Source organism: Balaenoptera musculus, chromosome 10, assembly GCF_009873245.2.
Source record: "Balaenoptera musculus isolate JJ_BM4_2016_0621 chromosome 10, mBalMus1.pri.v3, whole genome shotgun sequence".
Lineage (NCBI taxonomy): Eukaryota > Metazoa > Chordata > Mammalia > Artiodactyla > Balaenopteridae > Balaenoptera > Balaenoptera musculus.
In genome coordinates, this window is record NC_045794.1 from 98,367,660 (window position 1) to 98,390,243 (window position 22,584).

At 46.4% G+C, this 22,584-nt stretch overlaps 1 protein-coding gene across 5 annotated transcripts in view; it reads right to left on the bottom strand.

The window, feature by feature from the left end:
* PACSIN2 (protein kinase C and casein kinase substrate in neurons 2) overlaps positions 1 to 22,584 on the bottom strand; it is a 136,690-nt gene that overhangs the window by 108,052 nt on the left and 6,054 nt on the right. The window contains exon 2 of one of the 5 annotated variants that reach the window (XM_036864610.1): positions 284 to 374. The exons of the other annotated variants lie outside the window; for them this stretch is intronic. The gene's annotated coding sequence lies outside the window, so the exon portion shown is untranslated. The remainder of the gene's footprint in view (positions 1 to 283; positions 375 to 22,584) is intronic. 5 annotated transcript variants of the gene reach the window in all.

The window sequence follows — 22,584 nt, forward strand, 5'->3', positions numbered from 1 at the left end:
CAGGTTAGCTTAGCACCACAGAACTGTGACCAGTACATTGTTTCCTGACTGAAAGGAACACCATCCCTCTTGAGGAACCCCCAACAACAGGGGTATTATGAAGCTTTGTCACTTAGGAGAAATAGCAAGTGCTTCTACAAAGGATAGACAAAGAAACCTCAAAAGCCTTCAGATGTTCTTACCACTGCCTAAGGCCCAGTGACAGTTACATCTGTTTATATCTCTACTAACAGAAAAATATTCAACTAAAGACAGAAAGAAATGAATGGCCCAGGTCAAATACCTGCTTCTCCTTGAATTCTCTGATCCCTTCCTGCTGGGAGTACATGCTGTCTCTGAAGGCATCTGCCGCTTTTTAACTTGTGTTACAGATTCTGAAATACAGAAATTGTCCCCACCAGGCTGGAAGCTTCCTAAGAGCAGAATCCCTGTCTAATTTACTAAAAGACCCCCTTGGCATTATGGCCACATGTGACAAACAGAACCGCATGTTGCCCAGTGTGCTAAACAAGTGTTTGTCCCCAAACCTGTTTATGTCAATTGTACATATAAATTGCAGGGACTGCTCTGGTGGCACAGTGGATAAGAATCCGCCTGCCAATGCAGGGGACATGGGTTTGAGCCCTGGTCCGGGAGGATCCCACGTGCCGCGGAGCAACTAAGGCCGTGCACCACAGCTACTGAGCCTGCACTCTAGAGCCTGCGTGCCACAGCTACTGAAGCCCGCGCACCTAGAGCCCATGCTCCGCAACAAGAGAAGCCACCGCAATGAGAAGCCCGTGCACCGCAACAAAGAGTAGCCCCCGCTCACCGCAACAAGAGAAAGCCCGCGTGCAGCAACAAAGACCCAACACAGCCAAAAATAAATAAAATTAAATCTTAAATAAATAAATGCATATGTACTTATAAATATATATGGATGTGTATATGTGAATGTATATATATATACATACATATACACATACATACACACAACTATATAAGCCTATGAAATAAGTGTACAGTTGCTAAGATTTTTAAAAACTTTAAAAACCCTAACTAAATCATAGGTGTGGGTAAGACAGGTAAGATAAGTGGACTGGGTGAAAATTTGTAAAATCTAGGATTTAGCAACTCAGGTTGCTTTACATATCCAAGTTCTCAATCCTCTTCAGGCAAAAACCAAGTATCAAACAATAAATTATAGGCGTAGTTTATGTAAGAAAACAACTGACAAGTCTGATCAGCAAATTCAAAGTAAAAGGTCAATGAAAGATTGGCACATGAAATATAATCTTTTTTTAAAGTTAGAAATAACATGCCTAAACTATGTATTTTTTTAATGATTCTTGCTTTACCTAACTTCTTCAGTTAGCTGACTACTGGCCAGTCTCAGTCCCATGAGACAAATGCTAAGCTACCACTGGTCAGGGGTCATATCAAGTACTGGGGACAGCACTGCCTCATGTAAAATAAACTAGTATAAGACTCAGCTGAAGGAGTTGTGCACAGGCTATGAGGCACCACACTTAGCATGGCATTAAAAACATTCTTCCTTGCCATCAGTGAAAATAGAACAGCTATATAATTCACTTAAAGACCAGGACAAATTAATAAAAAGTATCTAATTCAGAATTCTCAATTTCCAGTCTAAAAGAAAAAGCCCCAAGGAATTCCCTGGCTGTCCAGGGGTTAGGACTTGGCACTTTCACTGCTGTGGGCCTGGGTTCGTTCCCTGGTCCGGGAACTAGGATCCCACAAGCCGCGTGGCGTGGCCAAAAAAGGAAATGAAATGAAATGAAATAAATAAAAATAAATAAAAGAAGGGACTTCCCTGGTGGCGCAGTGGTTAAGACTCCATGCTCCCAACGCAGGGGGCCCGGGTTCAATCCCTGGTCAGGGAACTAGATCCCACATGCATGCTGCAACTAAGGAGCAGGTGAGACCCAGCACAAAAGAAAGAGAGGAGGGGGGGAGGGGAGGGGGGAGGGGAGGGGGAGGGGAGGGGGAGGGGAGGGGGGGAGGGGGAGGGGGAGGGGAGGGGGGAGGGGAGGGGAGAGGGGATGGGAGGGGAGAGGGGGGAAGGGAGAGGGGTGGGGGGAGGGGAGGGGGGAGGGGATGGGAGGGGGGGGGGGGGGGGGGGAGGGGGGGGGGGGGGGGGAGGGGAGGGGAGGGGAGGGGGGAGGGGGAGGGGGAGGGGGAGGGGGAGGGGGATGGGGAGGGTTAGGGGGAGGGGGAGGGGGAGGGGGAGGGGGTGGGGGAGGGGGAGGGGGTGGGGGTGGGGGGGGGGGGGGGGGAGGGGGAGGGGGGAGGGGAGAGGGGAGGGGGAGAGAGGGAGAGGGAGAGAAAGGAGGGAGAGGGAGGGAGGGGAGGGGGGGGGGGGAGGGGGAGGGAGAAAGGGAGGGAGGGGGAGGGGGGGAGGGAGAGGGGGAGAGAGAGAGAGAAAGAGAGGAAGCGAGAAAGAAAGGAAGAGAGAAAGAGAAACAGGCAGGAAGGGAGGGAGAAAGGGAGGAAGGAAGGGAGGGAGGGAGGAAGGAAGGAAGGAGGGAAGGAAGGGAGAAAAGAAAAAGCCTCAGGTTTCCCTGAAGGTACTCTGATGTTGATATGTTAACCTAATAAAACTTTGCTCCCAAATGGATAACTAATAAGGACCTGCTGTATAAAAACAAAAACAAAACTTTGCTCCCACCTGGCACTCATCCACCTCCCCAAATTGAGCCTGGAGATAATGTGAAAACCCACCTGCCAGGGACAAAAGCATGATGCCTATGAGCTTTTGTGCCTGACCCAGGACAGCTGGTTAGCTACACCTGATGCAGAGATGGCTCCAAGTTGAAAAAACACTCCCTTTAGTCAGTGCTTCAGGACATCTGGGAATAAGGAGCAAAGCAAACCGGAAGAAAATGGAAATTAAATTTCTCTTACCTTACCTGTGCCAAAAGATTACAAAGCTTTGGCCTATTTGACCATTACAAGATTAACTTAGCCTGGGGAAGTGTTGAACACCTCCCCCTTACGGAGACAGAGGTCTCCTCCTCCCCTTGGCTCACCAACAATGCCACCAATTTAATAACGATGAGATCTTGCAGTCAAGCTGTTGTGACTACACCAAAAGAGGCAAGTGCTTGCCCAAAAAAAGCGGGGTGGGGCGGGGACAGTGGTTGGAAAACAGAAATGAGGCCAATACTTAATTTTCCTTATTCTAAATTAAACCCTAGAGATGGATACATATTGGTTTGTTTCTTCTGTTTGATAACCAAAGGTCAGGAAAGCCGGATGCTCCCTATAAAGAATGAAATCAGGAAGTGTGCAGGGATGGTGCGACCAGAGAGAGACCCTCTCCTTCAGCTGCACACCTCTCAGGGCGGGGTGCTCACCCCCAGAGACTGGCTGGCTCCTCCCAGGGCTGCTCCTGATGGGCTCCACACTCTGCCCCCTGGGGCCAGCACATGGGCATGCTTGGAGGCTCCATGGTGGTCCCAGGCTCTACACACCCCTGGCTTCACTTCCTTCCACACCCAGACCCAGTTCCAGGGCTCAGCAAGGTTACCCTTTACTAACCAGCACCCCCATCTGACCACATGAACCAGTCCTCAGCCAACCCCTCAGAAGGGCCTACCTGGTTTTGAAACACTTGCTAACATAAAGAGAACAGCACAAAGAACAGCCCCAGCCTCGCACTCCACACCCCAAACACACACTCACACGTCTGTCTTCCAGCTTCAGGTGGTTTTAACCTGTGGTGCCTCTACACCACATCATATTCTGAATGAAGGGGTGAAGTCTGAAAAAGACCTTGAAATCTGACAAGTGCTCCCCACCCTATCCCCACCCAGAAATCACTGAGTACACCCACATCCTCACCCCGGACTCTACAGCCCTATCTCCACTTGGAGCCACTCCACCCACCTCCACCCCACCGTGCCCTCCCCGCGCCGACTGCAGGGTTGATGTCCATTATGGGTTCATATGGAGCCACCAGCCACCCATCCTCACCCCCACACCACCAGCACAAAGGACACATCAAGGTCATCTTGACTGAGCCTCAGGGTCTGGCACACCGCAAAAGTCCAGAATCAGGAAGCTCGAATTTTAATTTCAAAATGTTCTACATTATCTGGTCAGGCAACTCCAAGTTGATTTCCCTTTCCTCAGAATTAATACAGAAAAAACAAGCATTAGACAGGGGAGAAACATGAAAACGGAGACCAGGAGCTACACTGGAGACTTAAAAGAGGGCAATGATAGCTAGCAAAAGAAAACTTGCTCAACGGGAAAGGAAAAGCCATCCAAACTAAACAAAATGATGCCGTTGTCATAAGCCACAAAGCTCGCCCACAGAAGTGGTCGGCAAGTCTGGCAAACATTCCAGCTGTTTAGGAAAAAGCAGTGGCCACCCAACTGGAACATCCACAAGTATAAGCCAAGGGCAGCATTAATCTGGTTAAACGAAATTAAAAAGAAGGACCTTGGAGCCTCTCTCCCCTTTCCAGCCATGCTACCACCAGACCAGCTCCAACCCACCACATCTTAGATCTCACACCACAACTGCTCATTCACACCACACGTTCATCAGGGCCTTGCAAGGCCCGCACTGTTCTGAGAGGAGAGAATACGGGACAGACAGGCCGCTGCTTGTGTGATGGTCTAATAGAGAGGGATGGAGGTAACTTAACACGCACTGAGATCCATGTGGGAGCACGATGACTTCAGACATGCAACAGAGACAGCAGGACAGGGAGCAAGTTTAGACTGAGCAGTCAGGGAAAGCCCGCTGAGGAGGCGGCTTTGGTGCTATAACCAGAAGGATGAGAAGAAGCCATCCAGGCAAAGGACAGTCCAGGAAGTAGGAACCACATGTGCAAAGACTCTAAGAAGGGGCAGCTGTTACTGCAACAAACATTTGCCTCTCTACATCCAAACTCTACCCTTTTCTAGCCATTCCAGAAAACTTTCCTGAAACCCAGATCTGATCTTATCCTACTCTTCTGCTTAAAAACCTTTGTTGATTGCCAATGCCTATATAATATCCAAGTCCCTGAATTTCTCAAGCGAATTTTACTGTATGGAAATTATGCATACCCACACCACACAGAGATACAGACATCTCCACTGTCTCCACGAAGCCTCCCCTGACTACCATCTCCGGCTGCACCCACAGCTCTCTCCCCTCACACCACTCTGACAGCTGTGGAGTCTGCTACCCCCTCCGTGCTTGGTTAATGAGAGGAGACATTTCCCATGGCTGGGGTGTGTCCACATCTCTGCCCCCCAACACAGACCGGGACGGAGCCATGCACATCACAGCATTCAGAGGAACACAGGACAGACATAACCACTGACAACCCCACGCAGAGCTGTGTGTGAGCGGAGGCCACACGCTCACATCCCAGGCTGTCTTAACTGCCCTCTGCGGCCGGACGCTGAGAGGAGAGGCTGTGTCAAGGAGCCCAAGGGTGCCATACACCTACCAGCCCCGTGCTACAGGTAAAGACCAAGACCGGCCTGCCTTCAAATCGTGGCTCTGCACCTCCTAGCTGGTAACACTGAACAAATAGCTTAGCTCCCTCTCTGAACCTGTTTCCTTTATGTGTAAAGAGGAGGTAACAGTGTTAGCCTTGAACCCCTGCAGTGAGGGCTGGATATAATGTATGTGAAGTACCTCCCACATGGTAGGGGCTGGAACATTGATCCCTACTGTTATCTTTCAGGCTGGTTAGCTCTCCACAGAGGAGAATTCTATCTCAAGCCCCTAAACAACACCCCTAAACGCAGCTGACTCTTCCCCTCAAGGACCTCACTGGCCACCCACCGTAGTGGTTCAAGACCACCCACTCTGAGCTCAGGAGGAAAGACCGCACACACCCCTACTGGCACCATGTTCAGAAGTCAGACATGCGCCAAGAGCAGGAGTGGACAGCTACCAAATAAAACTTAAACCCATTTTCATAAAGATACAACTCAACCTTCTATTTCCCCTTCCCCTCCTTCCTCCTCCTCCCCACACACACACCAACGTGAAAGTAGACGGGTAAGATTGATTAATCCTGCCTCCTAGTAATTAAAGCAAAAAATACATTATGCAATGAACTGGAAATTTAATTCAAAGGTTCATATCTCAACAACCCAGGAGAGTCCAGCCTCAGGATCCATCAGCCAAAAGTCTAAAATTCCTTGAACTACAGCAGCTCAGGACTAAAAACACATAGTCACAGGCATGTGGACTACAGTGAAATGCAGCAAAACACTTCTAAATAGCTCTCTGTACTAAACACAGTTCAGTTAGCATTTCTTGCCAAACTTCTTTCTCCTTCAAAAAGAGACACCGGGACTTCCCTGTTGGCGCGGTGGTTAAGAATCTGCCTGTCGGGCCTCCCTGGTGGTGCAGCGGCTAGGAACCCGCCTGCCAATGCAGGGGACACGGGTTTGAGCCCTGGTCCAGGAAGATCCCACGTGCCGCAGAGCAGCTAAGCCCGTGCACCACAACTACTCAGCCTGCGCTCTAGAGCTCGCGAGCCACAACTACTGAGCCCGCAGGTCACAACTACTGAAGGCCGCACGCCTAGAGTCCGTGCTCTGCAACGATAGAAGCCACCGCAATGAGAAGCCCGCACACCACAACGAAGAGTAGCCCCCGCTCGCCGCAACTAGAGAAAGCCCGCACGCAACAACGAAGACCCAACCCAGCCATAAGTAAATAAATAAATAAATAAATAAATAAAATTAAAAAAAAAAAAAAAGAACCTGCCTGTCAATGCAGGGCACATGGGTTTGAGCCCTTGTCCGGGAAGATCCCACATGCCGCGGAGCAACTAAGCCAGTGAGCCGCAACTACTGAGCCCGCGAGCCACACCTACTGAAGCCCACATGCCTAGAGCTCCACAACAAGAGAAGCCACTGCAATGAGAAGCCTGCGCACTGCAGTGAAGAGTAGTCCCCACTCACCACAACTAGAGAAAGCCTGTGTGCAGCAACGAAGACCCAACGCAGCCAAAAATAAATAAATAATAAATTAAAAAAAAAAAAAGAGAGAGAGACACCAAACGAAACTTGATCCATTCTAAGCAATCCATTCTGGCCCCAACATTCCAAAGAAACATTTTCTAAAATTATTTATTGAGCTTACCATAAAAATTACAATGGCATCACAGGCATCTGGGGAAAAAATGTAGAAATTTAAATTTATGATCTAAAAGATGGTCAAAGAAATAGCATTTTTCTTTAACACAATAGAAAACTCATTCTCATAGAGGGAAAATAAAAAGATCTATGTAAGTCTCACTCAGGATTTAAAGGAATCACTGAATAATGTTTTTTTTTTTAATTAATTAATCAATTTTAGCTGCATTGGGTCTTCGTTGCTGCGCGAGGGCTTTCTCTAGTTGGGGCGAGCGGGGGCTACTCTTTGTTGCGGTGCGTGGGCTTCTCATTGCGGTGGCTTCTATTGTTGCAGAGCACGGGTTCTAGGCGCGGGCTTCAGTAGTTGCGGCACATGGGCTCAGCAGCTGTGGAGCAAGGACTTAGTTGCTCCGCGGCATGTGGGATCTTCCTGGACCAGGGATGGATCAAACCCATGTCCCCTGCATTGGCAAGTGGATTCTTAACCACTGCGCCACCCGGGAAGTCCCAATAATCCTTTTTAAATGCATCAACATCACTTTCCCCATGAAGGCTGCCCTGGGCGCCTGCAGTCATAGATGATATTACAAAGCAACAGGTCTGAGAACTGAGGGTCCTCATATTATTCATGTCACATTTGTTCATCCCACAAATGTCTGCCTTCTGTCACATGCCAGTACAAAGCTAAGAACTGTGAATTCCAAGGTAAAAGGCAGTCCCTGCCCTCCACCTCACCTAGCCCAGTGGAAGAAGACCAGCAGGTAGTCAATCATACCATACATGAGAAGCACTGGAACAGGTGTGGACCTTGCACTCTGTAGGCCCAGGGGCAGGATACCTTAGGTCAAGGAGAATGGGGTGAAACTAGAGTTGAATTTTGAAGGATGAGTAGGAGTTCAGCAGGCAAAGATGGGAAGAAAGGGCATTTACAGCAGATGTAACAGGGTCTGTGGAAAGCACATGTGAGAAGGGAAAAACACAAAAGTTCAGTGTGGCAAGATAAGGTTGAAGGGGTAAGAAATGGCCAGATCACAAGTTTGGATTTTACTGTGATGGCAACAGGGAGCCACCAAAGAATTTTAATCTGGGGACTTCCCTGGTGGTCCAGTGGTTGAGAATCCACCTTCCAATGCAGGGGACGCGGGTTTGACCCCTGGCCAGGGAACTAAGATCCCACATGTCGCACGGCAACTAAGCCTGCATGCTCTAGAGCCCGCGCATCACAACTAGAGAGCCTGTATGCTGCAACTACTGAGCCCACACACTCTGGAGCCCGTGCGCCACAACCAGAGAGAAGCCCAGGTGCCGCAACAAAGATCCCACATGCCGCAACTAAGACCCGATGCAGCCAAGTAAATAAATAAATAAGTAAATATTAAAAAAAAAAAAAATAGAAGAAGAATTTTAATCTGGTTCAACTGCTCCCCACTGCTGATAAGGAAATGAAGACTTAGAAGAGAGAGCCCCATAAACCACTATTTCTATTTTGTTTCATAAGAGTTAATGACAAATGTTAAATAAAATCCCTCCTCCAACAGTGAATGATGGAAAGCATGGCCCAAAGACTTCTCACACCTGGCCTTCTCTGTGTCTCAGTTTCCTCATCTGTAAAATGGGCTGTAGCCACCCTATAGGGTTGCTGTGAGGACTATATGGGTAACACAGGTAAAGGGTTTAGAGCAGAGGAAAAGCTCCATTGCTGTTAGATGCTGGTGATGGTACTAGTAGTGCTAGTACTAGTAATACCAGCAGTATATGAGCCAAGAGAACTGCACACGGGTAAAAAGCGGACAAACATTTTACTGCCCCCTGTGAAGCTGCCGGGTAGTGGTACAAAGGTGGAGGCCTCTCAGACCCCTTTGTGACTGAAGAGAAAAGAAGAATGAACACCCATTCCCTGCACACACAGTCATAAAGCTGGGCTGAGGCGGACCAGGAGCCCAGAGTGGAGCCACATTCTCTCAGTCTGATGACAGGTCACACTGCTGCCAGCCCACACAGAAGAGAACGGCCCCTCCCACCTTCCTCAACTGCAGCCACATCCCCAGCCTGGGCACACCCCCACCCATCCAGGCACAGAAGGCTTATTGTCCCTGCACTTCTCTGTACCTGGCAGGCCCTCACAGTCACCTCTGGAAATGAGACACTGCCCGGAACCCACCCACCAGAAAGACCTTCAAGGCTCTGTGCCCAGGAATCTGGAAGGTCCGGAGTAGAGGAAGAGACCGCCTGGGATCCCAGCAGGCATCACCCAGCCCCTGACTCACATGCTGCCCAGTGGTAGCACCTCTGCCATCAAGGGGCTCAAGACATGCATGAAATAAAGAGAAAGCCAGGCTACGTGAAACTGTCATGAAAGGGGAGAAATCAGGGTGCCTAGAACCGCAATTCCCAAACCTTTGGATTTCACCAACTAAAAACTTCCCCCCCCCTTCAAATTTGGAGGACTTTTCAACAAATAGTACTGAAACAACTGGACATCCACAGGCAAAAACTAAATTTCAATCCATACCTTACACCATACACAAAAAATAACTCAAAATGGATCACAGACCTAAATGTAAAACTATAAAATCTCTACGAGAAAACATTTGTCACCTTGGTTAGGCAAAGACTTTAGTTTTGACACCAACCAAAAATGCACAAACCATAGAAGAACAAACTGACTTCATCAAATTTTTTAAACTTCTGCTCTTCAAAACACACCGTCAAGAGAATGAAGACAAGCTACAGACTGGGAGAAAATATTTGCAAATCATATATAAGGACTTATATCCAGAATATATGAAGAAATCTCAAAGCTAATTAATAAAATAAAACCCCCAATTTTTTAAATGGGCAAATGATTTGAATAGATAGTTCACCAAGGAAGATATACAGACAGCAAACAAGCACTTGAAAAGATGCTCAACATCACTGGTCATTAGGGACATGCAAATTAAAACCACAATGAGACACCACTACAGACCTATTAAAATGGCAAAAATTAAAAAGATGACCATACCAAATATTAGCAAAGACATGGAGGAACTGGAATTCTCACTCACTGCTCGTGAGAATGTAACATGGTTCAGCACTTTAGAAATAGAGAATAATTTGGCAGTGTCTTAAAAAGTTAAACCAACACCACCATTATCAACAAGTCATACGACTCTAGTATCTACCCAAGAGCTATGAAAACATACGTCTATACAAAGACTGGTACACAAATGTTCATAACAGCTTTATTAGTAACAGCCCTAAACTACAAACAGCCCAAATGTCCATCAGTAGGTGAATGGATAAACAAACTGTGGCATATCCATACACTGGATTAAAAAGAATGAAACACTGATATACGCTACAACATGGATGAATCCCAAAATAATTTTGCTGAGTGAAAGAAGCCAGACTAAAAAAAAAAAGTGTACACTGTATGATTCTATTTATATAAAATTCTAGAAAATGCAAACTAATCTACAGTGACAGAAAGCAGACCAACAGTTGCCTGGGTATAGTGAGGGGCAGGTGGGAGGAGCTATAAAGTGGCTCAGGGAAACTCTGGGGGGTGACAGATATGTTCATTATCTTGAGTGTGGTGATGGTTTAACAGGTGTGTTCATACGTCAAACCTTATCAAACTGTATACTTTAAATATGTGCAACTTACTGTCAGTTATACTCAATAAAACTGTTTAGAATTTTGGAGAATTACATAAGGCTGCTAACTTTTTATTTTGTTAAGTAAGGATACTCTTTAAAAAACTACCAGCTCATATCAACAACACCAAAAGAAAAGACATTTTAAAACTAAAAAATACAGGACTTCCCTGGTGGCGCAGTGGTTAAGAATCCGCCTGCCAATATAGGAGACACGGGTTTGAGCCCTGGTCTGGGAAGATCCCACATGCCGCGGAGCAACTAAGCCCGTGCGCCACAACTACTGAGCCTGCGCTCTAGAGCCCGTGAGCCACAACTACTGAAGCCCGCACGCCTAAAGTCAGTGCTCCGCAGCAAGAGAAGCCACCGCAATGAGAAGCCCGCACACCACAACGAAGAGTAGCCCCCTCTCGACACAACTAGAGAAAGCCCGCGCACAGCAACAAAGACACAACACAGCCAAAAAAAAAACAAAAAAAAAACTGAAAGATAAAAGGTCACCATCTTATACTAAAAGAATCCTTCCCAAGAAAATGCAGTTGCTAATCTTAACACATAAAAACTACACTGTGAGAACACGGTTTCAGACCAGCTCTTGTGACCCTCTGGGCTGCGGACACGCTGAAGACTCCACAGTCCTCAGGCAGTCCCCACGCTTGTCTCCATCTCCAACCTGGAGCTACTTCTGGAGGGACGGCACTCCAGCTCCAACGCACTGGGATAGTCACGTGTACTGTGGGACACTGCAGCTAGGGCAGCGACCCAAGACACTGTGTCCCTCCCCTCCCGGAGGACAAGAAGTCACAAGAAGAATGTGCCCTGAAAGGTTCCTGGAGCGCTGCTTTGCTGCTGCTGAAGTGAACTGACTTGTTTCTAGAAGAGCTATTTACCCCCGAGCCAGAATATCTGTGCTTTGAGGCAAAGAAAAGTTATATATGACAATGTTAAAGCTGTTCGCTGGGAATCTTCCAGGCTTAAGTCCATGGATAAAATGAAAATAAAATATGAGCTCTAAAAAAGACCATGATATAAACTAGAATCCTTCTGATACTGTGCCAGAATGCTAACAAAATCTAAAAGACCTCAATCAGCCAAGTCTTAGAAGGAGACTTTGGGTAAAATGGCACAATGCAAGCGGTCCTCCTCTGGTGTGGTTGATTTAATGCTAAGAACAGCTGAGCAGGGGAGGCCTGATGTTGAACCCACCTCCCCAAGCCCCAGCTATGAGACAGGGAGGGACACCTCCAAGCTCCGCAGGGTACCGTGAGCAGCAGAGGTGGCATGGGACAAGCACACTCAATAAGTAAGTATGGACTTTGCTCTTTCCAAAAGCCAGATACACAATGAATCCAGAGCAGTGAGTGCCCTGCTCCACAAGGACCCCCAGTGCACTTGTGGGGACACCCCCGCCTGCACACCCAAGCCCCATCCACACACACACGCCCTGCGCACAGCCACCACTTGACCACCTCTCAACCTGAAGCATATGTACACGATGGCATGGTCCACCCGGTCCAGTGGGACACAGCCAGGGAAGAGGCCCAAACGGGTCTTGCAACTGGGTAAGGGGTTACTGGGACAGGGAATTATGGTCTAGAAGGGGAGGCCAGGGAAAGAAGCCACAACAGATGCCTTCTCCAACCCACCCTGCTCAGAAATCCTACAGGTTGGGCTTCAAACCTAGACTCCTCCAACCCTGCCTCACCTTTTAGACTGGAAACTCCATTTAGAACGCCTCCCGGACTCTCTCAGGACTCGACTTCCAACAGTCGCCCCTTGGTCACATAACAAAGGGACAACTTCCCCCTCCGAGCCTCAGGGCTTCTCCGGACCCAGCTGCCCAGGAAGGACGGCTGGACACTGCAACATTTAATTAGCACTGAGCCAGACCCACAGTCCAAGTGTTCCTCCATGACGTGAGATGGCTATAGAGAAACTTCACCCTGGCATTTAGTCACGTTTCAAAATAACTTCAAAGGTGCAGTTTTGTGTTTGACATGAAGTTGCAGCAAGCCTTAGAAGGAAGCAGAGATATAAAGTTATTAAATGTAAATATTTAAAGAACTAACAGCTGTTAATGCCAGGGGGATGGCAGCTTGCAAACCTCCAGTCAGAATAATGACTCTGTTATGTCAGGGGCTGAGTCAAGGTCACTAATACTGTTTCATTCCACCCTCTGCAGAGAATACAAAGTTTTTTAAAGCAACTTTTCAGGAAGTTATTCTGTTCATTGGGTAGTGCCTTAAAAATTAAAACAAGAAAATAACTGTCTGGTGTGGAAAAAACAGTGTGCATATAAATCTCCTTAGCCAAGTACTAAATAATGTGCATTTCAAATGTCACTCATAAGGCAGTTATTTGGGACTGAGGACGGAATTATGCAATCTTGCTAACAGTAAATATATATATTTGGTAACTTCAAGTGTCTGTAACGTCTACCATGTAGAGGCCTGAAAGCATGTTCCACTCATGTTTCCAGCCTTGAGCAAGGCAATTTGATGTGACAGGTGAAAAATTTCTGACCGCTAAAGGAACCAGTCAGAGAATGGACATGTCCAGGACAAAATGGTCACACTTAATTTTTGTTGCCATTTCTGATGATGTCCTCAGGCCTGGCTTGCTGAATTCCACAATCCTAAGCTGAAGACTGATCAAAAGCACCACACTTCCTAGCTATGAGGCCTGTCACTTAACCTCTCTAAGGCCAGCTTTCCACCTGCAAAACAAAGTTGTCATAAGAATAAGTGTAATCATGCATGGAAAAGTAGAGTACCTAGCACAAAATACGCCTCAATAAATACTAAATCGTTAAAAATCTATGCGATAATGATGGTGACGTCAAAAACCAGTTCAGGAAGGTGAAAGTTGGAAGTGAATTGGGAGGTTGGCAAAGAGCCTAGCCCCAAGCAGGCAGGATGAGGCCTGGATGCTCCAGCCCACCGAGGCTGACCTTCCCTCCATGAGGGACACGAGTTGTCTAACCATATTCTGTCTCCCCCGACTAGAATGTATGGTCTTGGTCTACTGTGTTTCTGCTGTAACCCCAGTGCCTAGAACTGTGTCTGGCACATGACAGAAATTCAAATATTTGTTCATTAAATGAATGGGGATTTATGAACCTGTCAGAAGTGAATGCAAAAATGTTTGTGTCCATTTTGCGGGGGGGATGGGGGGATGTAATCTGTTTTCATGAAATTCTGAAGGAGATCTGAGACCCAAATAAAGGTCAAGAAACACAGTGCTGAGTTTCAAGCACATATATCAGAACACCAATGACCAAGGTTAGGTGAGTAGGGAAGTAAAACTGCAGAGCAAAATCTAACAAAGAGGAGAGCTTTCCTAGAAAAGAGAAGGCCTCTCAGGGGCTGGCCACCATGCAATTGGCAGCTTAGCCAGGGGCAGGCCCCAGCCTTTAAGTCTGTGGTTTGCATTCGGGAATGTACTTTGCAACTAGAGCCTTACGTTAAAGAGGAGCAGGAATTTGTTGAATTAAAAAATATAAGGACTTCCTTGGTGGTCCAGTGGTTAAGAATCCGCCTTCCAATGCAGGGGACGCAGGTTCGATCCCTGGTCAAGGAACTAAGATCCCACATGCCGTGAGGCAACTAAGCCCGTGCGCTGCAATTACTGAGCAAGCGAGCCACAACTAGAGAAAAGCCTGCGTGCTGCAATGAAAGATCCCACGTGCTGCAACGAAAGATCCCACTGCTGCAATTAAGACCTGATGCAGCCAAAAATAAAATAAAATAAAATAAAATAATATTTTTTAAAAAATTAAAATTAAAAATATATATGAAAAAATAAAAAATAAAAATAAAAATATATATGTATCACTCTGCCCCAGGAAGGCACCCTAGGAGACACTAGTGAGGGTGAACCAGAATCAGTGCCTCAGAGAATCGAGGGATCCAGCAGAATTCAAGATACCTCAGGTGTAACTACCTTCTTTGCTCCCATGGAGACTTCGGATATTCCTCCTGTTTGAACCTGGTATGGATTCTGAGCTCCCAACCTTGCTTCCAGCTCACAGTTCGGCCCAGCCACAATGGAGACTCCATCTCCACAACATGCCCTGATCCTTGAGGAGGCATGCAGATGCCAGACATACAGAAAGACATATACTAAAATACAGGGCAAACAACTACTGAGCTTGCACTCTAGAGCCTGCGTGCCATGGCTACTGAAGCCCACGTGCCTAGAGCCCGTGCACCGCAACGAAGAGTAGCCCCGGCTCCCCGCAACTAAAGAAAGCCCGCGTGCAACAACAAAGACCCAATGCAGCCAAAAATAAATAAATTTATTTTTTTTTTTTAAATTTGAAAAAAAAATACAGGGCAAGAAAAGGGCAACAATAAACATCTACTGAATTCTTCCCCCAAAAGGACCCTTTTTAAATATTAACAAGGTCCTTAGATCCCTAGACGATAGTACTTTTCGCATTCAATGATTGAGGAAATCAAGGTGACAAAAGGCTACAATAAATTCAAGCTTTAAAATGAATTGGTATTTTATTCATCGTAAGCACAGCCATCATTTTTATACAGTAACATATAAATGTTTTGTGTGTCTGTGTGTCTTTGCTTGTGTACAGGGGCAGTAAAAAAAAAAAAAAAAAAAAAAAAATCCCCCTACAAAGTATGCCTGGTGGGTATAGTTGTGAGTGAGCCATCCCTTTGTAATCATCCCCTAGCATCCTGGAGAACCAGGGTCCCTGTGGGGAACCACCAGTGCACTGAAGAGAGAACCTTAAGGCAGAGCTGGGTCTAAGGAGTTATTAAGCTTCTGTGAGCCTGTTTTCTCAACTGTAAAGTGAGAATCAAAGAGTCACGTGGCAGGACAGTTGGGAGGCTCAGAGGCACACAATGGCTACACTAAATGGGGCTCTTAAAGTGCAGCACTGCCCCAACCAAGTACAGGACACATACCCATTCATCCAGTCCTCACAACAATCCTATCATTATCCCCATTTTAGAGGTGAGGTAACTGAGGCACAGAGAGATCAGTAACTTGCCCAAGGACCCACCATAAATTGCAGAACTGGGATTCAAGCCCAGGCAATCTGCCTGCAGAGCTCGTGACGTGATAAACTCGCCACGTAACACCTGCAGCACAGAACATCAGGCTGGCCCATAACCAGAACTCAGCAGCGCTTGTCCCACTGCTCCAAGAAGGCCCTCCTACAGGGGAGAGCAACCTGGGACCAAAAGCCAGCCCCCCATCTACAGCAGGAGCCTTTGCAGCCCCTGTAGATACTGGCAATCTTCTACCCCTACCCCAGGGAGGGAAAGCCCCCTCTTCTTACCCACCCCCCCAGGAGTTCTGGGGCGGGGTGCAGTGGGGGGTAGGTTGCTGACAGAGTTCGCCTCTCGAGAGTGGGCCTCCGTCTCTTCCAATCACACCACTAACATTAAGTTTCTGTAAGGCAGGGATTTAAAGGTTTGGGGGGTTTTTTTCCCCTGCTTCTTTACTTGTTAGTTAAGAGAGCATGTTATTTTCAACTATTTCTAAATTTCATGAACCTGTAAGTTCCTACTGGAAGTTACAGACAAAAAAGCACAAGTCGAAAATAACAATTCTGGAGATTTGCTCCAATTCTGGAGCAAAAAAAAAACTTCACGGAAGGTGACTTGTCTGAACTTTAAAGGGAGACAATGAGGGACTTCCCTGGTGGCGCAGTGGTTAAGAATCCGCCTGCCAATGCAGGGGACACGGGTTTGAGCCCTGGTCCGGGAAGATTCCACATGCCGCGGAGCAACTAAGCCCGTGCGCCACAACTACTGAGCCTGCGCCCTAGAGCCCGCGAGCCACAACTACCGAGCCTGCGCGCCTAGAGCCCGTGCTCCACAACAAGAGAAACCACCGCAGTGAGAAGCCCGTGCACCACAACGAAGAGTAGCCCCACTCACTGCAACTAGAGAAAGCCTGCGCACAGCAACAAAGACCCAACACAGCCAAAAATAAATAAATAAATAAATTTTTAAAAATAAAGGGAGACAATGAGACAGCCCAGCCCAGCCCACCCCCAATCAAGCAACTTCAGACCCACACCTGCAAGAGCAAGAAGGAAAGAAAGAAATCCAAAAGATAAAAAAAGTCTGGAATGTACTATACCAACCACTTCACTCGGTTTTCATAAAAGGAGGCATACTGCAGCACTCCAATTATCCAATCAGATTATTTTTTTTCCATGACTTCCGCATGGCCAGGACTATCACCTCAGGCCCCACTTCAAGGCCCTTTTTTTGTGGGACTCTCAGGCAAGGCCTAGCTCTGGACTCCAGTCACCGGCCCCAGTTCTAAGAAGCAGAAGAAACTTGATGGAACAATGTGCACCTGTCCAACCCAGAATAAAGCTGGGGTTAAAGGCTGCTAAGGAATCATGCCTCACGGTCCAGAGGTCCATGTCCTGAAATAAAGTAGCCCCATTCCATTACATGCCACACCCTGCCAAGCTGGGGCAATTGGGCAGAGATTTCTCAGGAAATAAAACAGGAAACGTGGAAAAGACAAAGGGAAGCCAAAAGCGTGTGCCTCTGGGGCTTGGTAGTTACCATCCAGCTTGGTTGAGAAGCCATAAGGATGCCTTGGTGCTTCCACCCAGCCTCTACCAGAGCCTTCACCACACACACAGCCAAAAGCTCGGCCAGTTGCCCAGGCAACAGCCAACTTAGACATGTTTAGGTGTCTGTGGAAACCAGGGCAAAGTACAATTTCCATACTTGTGATAAAAACACAGATTACCCAGCACAGAGCAAAGTATTACTCTAAAATTTGGGTTTATTGACTAAATAAACGGGTGGGGAGGGGAAGCAGGAAGCTAGGCAGCACCGAGCTGAGCCAATGCAGTCAGACTAGCCCTACAGTGCTGGCATCAAAAACCTACTTGTGCCCGAGAAACAACACTCTTGTTATGCTTCTGTGTTGTTTGTGATTATTTCCTCTTACTTCTACCTTAGTACATAGTAATGTTTTCTGTTTTGTTGTGTTGTGAACGTCAGACTTTCTTAGCTAGGATAAGAGGAACCAAGAAAAGAGGAGTTTTTGCCCAGGATGAGGCCAGAGAACTAAAGAGGAAGCAGCCTTCTGGGGGTGGAGGAGTGTGATGGAGGCACAGCAGGAATCCAAGGGAGAGAACCCGAGGGTGAGAGTTGACGTCTGGCCACTGCTCCCCACCTGGGGCCCTCCTTGTCCCTGCTAAGCACCTTTTCCTTTGCAGACCCTGAACATGAACCACCAGGAAAATAGGACTCCACTTAATCTTCAGGTGAATACCTAAGGAACAATGGAAGGTGAAAAAGTAAGCCAGCCCAAGGTGAAGTGACATGGTAAAGGACACAGTGACTTCAGAACAGAAAAACAAACAAGACAAAAAAAAAAAGAAAAGAAAAGAAAAGAAAAAAGTGTAAGCACCAACACTATAAACCTCCCAATACTTCTCGGACTTCCCTGGTGGTCCAGTGGTTAAGAATCCGTGCTTCCAATACTGGGGGCACGGGTTCGATCCCTGGTCGGGGAAGTTCCACATGCTGCGCACTGCAGCCAAACAAACCTCCCAGTACTTCTCTGAGATGTTTGCCTCTAGCAATGGTAGGAATGTCCATGAGAGCAGCATCTAGAAGCTACACAGGCAAAATCCAAAGGATCGCGAGATCCCCCAGGCTGTCCTGATGTGTGAAGATACCAGCAGAAACAACCTTGCATGGTCTTTCCCACTATGCGTATTTCAAGTGAGGAAAAGAAAAGACGAACAAGTTCAGAGAGACTGTGGTTCAGAGTATCATGACAGCTGAATTGATGAAGGAACACAACCATAAACATTTACAACCTAGGGAATGCAGAACATTGGCTCAGATGATCAATAAAGAAAGTAGTTAAGGACTTTTTCAAAGACTGTTTCTTGTTTATGAAAGTAAAAACATCTAATTCAAGTAAAATGATATCCAGAAACTTAGGAGGAAATGTGACTCATTTTAGAAAACCTCACAAAAGTTTATCTCACAGATACTTGGAAGTTCTAAAGGCCAAAGCATTTTAGAGAGAAAAAAAAAAAATCCCTCAATTTTTTTCATCCATAAATATCAGAAAGATAAACCCAGAAGCAACGGAGTAGGCTTTCAAAACACTCTAAGATGTTCATACCCTTTAATCCAAGATTTCTATTTCTGGCAATTTATACCCAGGAACTAATTACACAAATGAAAAAAGAAAAATGAAACTGTAAACTGCAAATTCATCTACAATAGCAAAAAAAAAAAAAAAAAAAGTGGAAATAACCTAAAATGTCCAGCATTAGGGGAATGTTTTAACCTCATTACATTAACAGGATTACACAACCATTAAAAATCTTTTTAAGGACAATGATAAAAACATGATATTTGATAAAATAAGGGAATCTGAAGAATACAATTGTGACAGTGTAGATTGACGAGAAGGGGACAACCCCATGTAGCCAGTGCAGGCTTCAAATTCTCTCCCCTGTTTACAACACTGATGACCTTGGACTAAGCACATGATCTCACTCCCTGCAGGGCCCTCATGTTCAAACTGGTAACCTCAGAGCCTTGAGTGTTGCTGTGAGGACAGACAGAGGCAATGCCTCTTGCCTCTTCTGAAGTGTGGAACAAAGTAGTCAGTAGGTGGCAGCTACTGCTTCTAAGATACATAAAAACCCCTATGCATATGCAAAGTAAAATACAGAGTTCTTTATTAAAAAAAAAAAAACTCTATTTCCTATGTTGTACCTTCAATTTTTAAAAGACTAGAAAGCAAAAACACAAAACAAAAAAAAGCCTTTTGACACAAAAGTGACAAATATTTACAAGCATAAAAACAAAGATCTGCTCTAAATTACCTGTACAAATGATGTTCATTTGATATCACAATGTCAACAAAATGTGAAGCTCTTTTACAAAGTGTAGTGCAAATGAATGCTTTACAGAAATGTAATTTCTTCTCCCCTAAATAAGTGCTTTTTCTCTTTTTTTAATTTTTATTTTTTAAATTTTTTATTTGTTTGTTTATTTATTTATTTATGGCTGCGTTGGGTCTTCGTTGCTGCGCGCAGGCTTTCTCTAGTTGTGGTGAGCGGGGGCTACTCTTCATTGCGGTGGCTTCTCTTGTTGTGGAGCACGGGCTCTAGGCGCGCGGGCTTCAGTAGTTGTGGCTCGCGGGCTCTAGAGCGCAGGCTCAGTAGTTGTGGCACACGGGCTTAGTTGCTCCGTGGCATGTGGGATCTTCCCGGACCCCGGACGGGCTCAAACCCGTGTCCCCTGCATTGGCAGAAGGATTTTTAACCACTGCGCCACCAGGAAAGTCCCTCCCCTAAGTAAGTGCTTTTTCAATCTCATATGACACCAAGGCGAGGCGAGAGCACTCCCACCTAAGCCAGGAGCTCTGGACTGCTTAGAAGCCTCTCCCTTTCTGCCCTTATCTCCCCATTTCGTAAATTATTGCAAACTTTTGGATTATCTTAATCAAGTTAGTTGTAGGCATAGATCCTGTCTTAAACAAAAGACCACATAACTTGCCTCTTTTCTATGTTTCTGAGAAGTGGGGAAGGAAGATTAACTTAAAGATTTTTTTCATATTTGAGGGCAAGTGACTCAGAATCCACTTATTCAAGACAGCAGATAAGTGTGGCTTCAGAGCCAGGCTGAGGGTCACCTCTGCCGGTGACCCTGTGAAGGTCACTTCATCTCTCAGAGCTTTGGTTTACTCATGCGTAAAGTAAACTTTATCTTGTTGCAAGAATTAAATGAGCAGGAGCGTGAAGCTTCTTGTATGGTCCCTCAGAAACCCCCAGAGGCCTGTCCCAGACGGTGATGCCCTGCCCCTGATCTACCCTCCTCATTGGCTGCCCATGCTCCTCAGCTGATGGTTACCTTCACTGGTGCAGAGGGCACAATTGCTTCCTTAATTAAAACATTGTCATGTCCAAGCTAAACAGTACCCAGGTAGGCCAGCTCCATCCTCCAGCAATCAGTCAGCTACAAAACCCACTAACAGCAGGCCTGGAGGTCCACATGGGGTGCAGAGCCTGCTCTGTGGTTCTTCTGAAGACCACAACTCACAGACTTGGCACGCTCAGTTGGCGACAACGTAATTGGATACAATGGAACACAAACGTAGTTTAAAATATGAAAATGTTCACAAACTATGGTTTGGGTATCACTTTACAATAATAAAATTTCATTTATTCAATAGGAAACTTCAAAGCACTAGCCACAGCTTATTCTATATGTGAAAGACCACCCTGCAGGCCCCAGCAGAGACCCCCATAACTAGGCTCTCTAAGAGCTATAGACTTGGTCTGAGGCCCACCTGGGGTCCTGGCTGGCCAGCCTCAGGCAAAACCAATGACCCTCCAGTCCTCCCTCTTATCCTCCTCTGAAAAATGAAGAGGGGAGCAGACCAACAAGGCTGTTCTGAAAACAAAATCAGGACTATGGGAAAATTCCTAGTAAACTGAAAATGCCTACACAATCAAGCCATTTATATATATATTTTTTTTTTTAATTACAGAGTCAAGTTATTACTTAAATATTAATTCTAAAAGTAAAAGGGCAATGGAACAGTTTGGAAATCAAGGAGAAACTTTCCGTAATTCTACAACCTTCACTACAGTTGCTGTATATTGTTTTAATATTTTACACTTGTGATGAGTATACCTATTGCTTTACAATTTGCTTTTTCAGGCCTTTAAATTTTTCATTACTTAAGTATGAGCTACTGTCACCATCACACATGGTCCCTTCCAATTCTGAGTCACTAAGGCTAGTCACAACACCAAATGTCAGGTTTTCTATAACCTAGGTAACATTCAACTCAAGCACAGAATCACCAACCCAGACGGGAGCAAGGCCTCTGTGTGGCAGGGCTGCCCTCAAAACCCAGGAAAGAAAAGATCGCCCTCAGGTCTTCACCCCAACAAAGGGGACAGAATCAGAGAGAAGCCTGGAGGTGGAAAGAAGAGACAAGACAGGCCCTGTTAGGGGCGGGATGGGAGGGTGTTCCATGCAGGGTCAGAAGACTCATCCGTGTCGACAATCTCAACAGCATCCCTGTGACCCTGAGTCACCAAGGAGAGGTCCGAGTACACTGAATACACTTAGGCTGAGAAAAGAATAACACATCTTAGAAGGATTTTCAGTAGCATTGGATAATATAACATCAGTTTGAGCCCTTTAAACGTATATTTCTCTTAATTAGCAAACTCACTCAAGTAGACACTGCACTTTGAGCGATACCAAAGTTACTGAGCTGGCACCATGAACCAGGCACAGGTGCTGAGCTCTCGGGGTCTACGGTCCACTCCCTCACATTGCCCTCCCCAAGTCGTATGAGGAGGGGGCTGTCAGTATCCTGGTTTTGGGGATGTTGAAGTATTTGGCCAAGGAAGACCACGGTTACCTAGTAGTAGAGCTGGAACTCAAACCCAGGGCTGTGTGGCTCTGAAACCATGCTACTTCCTATACCTTACTGCAAATACTACCTTTTTTCTGCAGGAACTGGCGGTGAAAGTTACACACTAACTGCATGGATTTGTGAGCATAAGCCATGTGAAAAGAGAAGCAGAACCCAGGCAGCTGCTGTATTACCAACTAAAAACGTAAATTCAGGCAAAGGAACTGAGCTAAGACTGACGCCGGTCCTACTGTGGAAGCCCCTCTCATCAGAGTTTAGCACTGCTTCCTAAGAACTTCCACACTAATCCTTGAGCCTCCAGGGACATAAGTGACTTTTGTTAAAATAAGCCACTTGAATCACCCCTCCCCCATCTGCATCTCTGACTTCTCACCTGACCTCTCACTTCTGTGCAGAGCTTCAACCTGCTGTGTCTACAGCCCCA